This window comes from Eupeodes corollae, chromosome 1 (genome assembly GCF_945859685.1).
Source record: "Eupeodes corollae chromosome 1, idEupCoro1.1, whole genome shotgun sequence".
In the NCBI taxonomy this organism is placed as follows: domain Eukaryota; kingdom Metazoa; phylum Arthropoda; class Insecta; order Diptera; family Syrphidae; genus Eupeodes; species Eupeodes corollae.
Window position 1 is genome coordinate 32551575 of NC_079147.1, and position 6000 is coordinate 32557574.

Here is a 6000-nt window from a genome sequence, read left to right on the forward strand (position 1 = left end):
TGGTACAAATTATTTTGTGCATCCGTTTTATCCTTAACTTTTTCTGCTCTGGAACGATATTTTTTTTGATATGCGATCAAATTGAAACTCTTCTTCAAGGACCTCTCCACTTTTATGTTTGAAACAAATGTCACACCTGTCTTTTTTTGACCTATGAAGAAGGATAACAATAATAATTCTGCAGTAGTGAGAAGACATGAAATTAAGTTCTGCACTTAAAGGACATTGAGTTTTGTTTAATGATTTATTTTTGTCTTTGATTCTCAGCTGGCTCTTTTTCAATCAATTTTAAATTGACCATTCTTTTATTCCAGTTGTAGCAATATACATTTTCTTGCAGACCCGAATGTTGTCTCCTTTTGAATTTTTTAAAAAAATATTTCAAAGCAGTTTGCCTGCGGGTAATTCCATACACATTATTTATCAAAACCGTTGCCTTACCTTTCTTTCCTCATTGGACAACTTGTGGCATTCGTTCCTGGGACTCTTGTGTACAACCTTGCACTTGTATCGTTCTCCCATTACACGGGCATCCTCGCAGCTCTTTATTTATTTTTCTTTTATTTGGTTTTGACTTCGTTATAGGAACCGGGTCATTAATATCTTAAATAAGTAGATATTATCTTAATTTAAGTATTTAACACAACTCTCACCTTCTGTACCTTCCGTATTTGAAATAATATCTTCATCATCATTTACCTCGAGGATTGAGACTTCACTTAACTTATCAATGGGTTCATGGTTTACATAAGAAAATGTTAAACTTTGAATTTGGTTCTCATTTGCTTCATTTTCGTTAGGGGAAAGCATTAAATTTTGATTATGATCGTCATCAGAAAACTGAGTTCTGATGTCAATCTGATTTCCATCACCACTGGACAAATTCTCGTATTCCATCGCATCATCTTAAGTTATTCAAAAATAAATCTTTTAGCTGTATCTTATATACATAAATATAAAAATTCTTAATGAAAGGGTCCTTACCATTGAGCACATGATTTTACAATTCTTGCTCAATATCATTATCAATCCTTGAACTTGTCAGGCAGGCAAAATTAAGCATTAACAGTGCTCGAGAAGTCATTTTTAATTAATGCAGAACCTCGTAAGTATATTTTTTTAATTAGCCAAAGCAGAACCTCGTATTTATTCGTTGAATTGAAATCTCTAATAAACAATAAATAACATAAATATACTATATAATTTTGTTCTTACATATATGTATATACATTTAAAAATAAATATTACCAATTTAAACTTTTGTATGAAAAAAACCGCCTATTTATGCACCTTAACACAGGAAAACTTTACCCAGAGTTGAAAACAAATCTATTAACTTACATAGTAGGAGACTCACGAGGTACTGCTTAAATTTGTATTTGATTTTTAAAACGAGAACAACATTGTTGAACTGAAAATACGTAAAGATGGCTCTGAATCTCCTGATTTTTTTGCATCAATATTTTTTTTCGAGTTTTTCGACTTACGAGGTTATGAAGTTTAACCGTCGATTTGCACTATGCCATAGTTTATTAAATAATTCTCCAGCAACTTTAATTTTGAAATGTATCTCTATATTTCCGTACGTGACTAAATTACATTAGAATATAAATATTTATTAAGTGATGAATGAAATGTGATATTTTTTATAGTGTATATGATATGACGATCAATGAAATGTGATGTTTTTAAAAGTTCCTTAATAGTAAAATATTTTTAGTTCGCACTTTTTCTTTCAATGATTTTGTGACGAATTTTGATTTACTTTTATGGTAATAAAAAAAAATATTTGGAGAGTAGGTAAAAAAAGTTTAGTATTCTTCAAATTATGTGTCTATTGCTTAAATCTTCCATTAACTGCTGCCACCTTGAACTGTTTGAAGTTCCTGAATGAGAATCAAGCTCTGGAAAAGATTCATGCTGATGGCTTTCCTCTAACTCATCGTTGTTGTCATACCACTAAGTTCACGGCAGAGTTAATATTAATATTAGTTTGTTCCGTAAAATGAAATATTTTTCTAAAACCAGTTTTCAGCAAACCAAAAGAATGCTCAATTACTATTCGCCCAGAAGAATGAATTTCGTTGAATCTGCGTTGAGCATCTGTCATATTCCCATTGTCTTTGAAGGGTGGAATCAGCCACTCAAGACATGGATATTCTGAGCCACCAAGCAGGAATGAGTTGAAAGGAAAAAGCTCTTCGGACCTTTCGAATGCATTTCTATATAAATCCGACCTTCGGAGAAGTTGACTATAGTGCAAACTCCCCGGTTCCCCACAAAAAATATTTATAAACTTTTTCTTTGCATTAACAACACCTTGAAGTAAGATGCTGTAATAGTGCTTCCTGTTAACATAATTTTCTTTGTTTAGAACCGGGGCTTTGATTTGTATATGGGTTCCGTCAATGCAACCCAAAATTCCTGGCATCTTTGTTTTTTCTTCCATTAAAGCCATATTTTGAGCAATTTCATCCCTGCTTGGCCACTTCACATATTCATGGACGATGGATATTAGCCACATTGTCACTCTTTGAATAATATGCCATGCTTTGGACTGTGACACGCCGAATAAATTAGATATTTCGCGAAAAGTGTTGGTGTTTGTCATGTACCACAAAAATATATATACTTCCTTTTCAGCAGAAGTTTTGGGCAGATCTCTTTTTGGTGTCGAATTGAACCGTGGTAAATGCTTATACCGATCTAAAATACATTTAAAATACATTAGCATCTAAACATAAATATATTATTTGAGTAAAACTGAGTGCATACCTATCAGTATGTGGACGGTGGACCTATTAAGTCTGAAGTGTTTTTTGAAGTCTCCATCGGAATAGCTTTGAATTATTTCCAAAAAGGTTTTAATTCTTTGGTGATTTGCAGGAACATTTTCAAAAGCTGTGGAGCTAGAACTGCAACTTGAATCATCATCATCGATACAATTTAATGTGGATACAATTGAATCGTTTGATTCTTCGCTTTCACCGCTTCTAAATAAAAACTGCAAATATAAAAGTTTTTAATAAAGAAAAGAAATAAAAATTATAATGAATACTTACATCAACCACAGCAGCTTCCATTTTGAATATTTGTTTTGCTTCGAAATGTCACATTTGTAAGAACGAATTTGACACTGCTACCAAACTTTAAATAATAACAAATATGATTATCCAAATCCAATGCGAATGGTGTTTTATTATATAAAAAATAGTGTTTTTTAAGAGAAATCAATGAGTGTTTACTTAATTTTATTGTAAAGAAGAAAATAGTGCATTAACAAGAAAAAAATGCATAAGCCAAATTGCCTACACGTCCACTGTTTCATAAAATTACCAATTCAGATATTTTGTGGCTCCATGTCATCGATAACTTCATGAAATAGTATAGATAGGTATGTCTTCCTCTCATCCAATTTCGTTCAAAAAAAAATCGTTAATCATTCATTTTCCTAATCCCTAATGCAAAAATTCTGCTTATTAATGGTGCATCTAAGGGAATAAAATAGGAAACATCACTGAAGATGATTTTTCGATGAAAATCTGGATCAGGTTGATCGTTGATGCATTGCAACGACCCAGCCAGTGAAGATACGAAGTGGCTAGTTCCAAAGGCCGATGATGTAATGACAAACTCTTGAGTTGCTTCGATTCTTCAAATCACTTACTTGCCCTAACAGTTAAAATTTTGTCTGACTGGGAATCAACTATCCAAAGGAACTTTTGTAACGAAGTATTATTAGACGGGCACATATAAAGACCCCGAGAAAATAAAGGTATATTATATATCTTTTGCCATTCACCTGTTTTCAATTCACAGTGACTTTTCTCAGAATTTTTAAATAGGGAGGTGAAATTTTAACACAAATTTGTCTTCTGCATTTGGATAGTTTGGGTTGCAATGTTGTGGAAATTAAAAGAAAGAATTCCTTACAAAATTAAGTACTCGTACCTTGAGTACACATTGTCTCGTAATATTTGGGTCCTGAAATACCTTCTTCCTTCCCTTGGCTTATTCCATGATCCATTTCTTGCGTTTGGGAAAGGGAAAGCAGTCCCAACCGTGGCAACCTTATCTCAGTTATAAGAATCTAACGATTACGATTTAAAGAAAATAAAGTTGGTTACAAATCAGAGTATGACAACACTAAACCCAGGTTTTTCCCTTGTTTGGAAAGAACCCTGGACATCGACGAGCCTGCCTAAGCCCAGTGCTGTCGTTTTAAAAATTTCAAGAGTAGTATTTTTCTATCATTTTGGGGACTATTTTCTTAAATTTAGGACTAGAACAAAAAACAACAAAAACATGCTTGGCCCATGAACAAAATTAAAAACTGAAAATAATAATGTACAAATTCAAAGTTAATTGGTCTACTGCGAAGGTTAATGTTCCGAAAACAGACAAATAGAAGGATTTAATTTCGTGCCAAATTTTTGCTTTCACTTCTCAAAGGCCAACATTTTAAAATTATATAGTTAAAATAAATAATTTAATAAATAAATAATTTCAAAAACATGTTTGAATGTTCATGAATAAATTAAATTCATTATTGTAAATTCGATGTTCATATTTTCAGTTACAAACATTAAAGGGCCAATTATAGCTACCATTGAAATCAATCCGAAAAAATGTTTGAATCGGTGTTTTCCTTTGATTGGAAATGAAAATTACAAATGAGTGTACTCATTCATCGGAAATCACACAAAGAACTTGTTTTAGAAAAAAAAGTAATTGCGTATTTATTTTTCTCTACAAGTGTATGTTTCTATTTTCCGAACGGTAATTCATTTTCCTGAACAGCTTCTATTTTATGTTTAAAAGTGAAACGAATCGTTCCACGGATTTGTGTTCTAATTTCGTATTTATTAATAATAATTTAGTTTTCAATGATGAAAACCAATGATAGTTATAACTGGCGCCTTATACAATGTTTTGTAATTCTCGATTAAAGTTTTGGATGGCTCCCATTTTTCGGTGAAATTGTTTTTAAGAATTCCTTAGCAGTTAGTAATTCATTTACCGTATCTATCTTGAGTGAATTTCTTTTATTTATCTCAAGATCGTCAAGCTTCAATTGGGGCAATCTGATTAAAGAACCGACGAATTTTAAATTTTGTTTTTTATTGTAAATCAAATACAAATTTCTTCTCTGTTTTATTTTGGGGAGTAGTTTTCGCCCGTATGTAGTAGAGTAGCAGTTGACTCTGAAAGGAGTAAAATACTATAGTAGCAAGAACGACAGCAGTGCCTAAGCCTCGTACCAAAAGCGCAGCACTCTATAGTTTTGTAAACTATTTTTATCCTAAATTTAAAGTATTAATGCTTTATTTTTGGTAACGGCGTAGTTTTTCGTGGCAAAAAACTTGAGATATTACCATTTTAAAATTCGAAAAAAAACTTCTTGGGTTTTTATGCTTTAGAGGTTTCAACAGAAAAAGATCCGTTGAGTAGACAAGAATATAACATCAAGTTTTTAAAATATTTTTTAAGAGTTATTCAAACATTTTTAAAAAGGCCTATTTACAAATATGACGAAAAAATAATAAGCCAAGATTGGAATTCAGTCAACTAACCGCTTAATAAAGTTAAGTTTTATTTAGTCCAATTAATGTACTGTAATTTTATAATCTGCCCATACAACACTTTGGTACATGTTAAAGCTTAGCCAGATTCAAATTTTTTTTGCAAAAGGAACCTACAAAAATGAAAATTAAGAGAAGCTATATGTTTATTAAAAGCTTGTTCCTAAAACGGCAGATTCCTAACACCACAAACTTATTTTTGTCAGCTTTTATGAAGGAAAGATAATTAAATAAATAAATAATCATAATGTTTTTAATAAGTTTTTTTGTTGTATACAATCAATTACGCATAAGGTATTTATTCTTTTATTATATTATTATCAACCAACAGGTGGATAACTGTTAATAAATTCTATTTAAACGAATCAAAAACCATCGACTAGGTCAAATCAAAGACTGTTCTTCATTGTATCAAGTT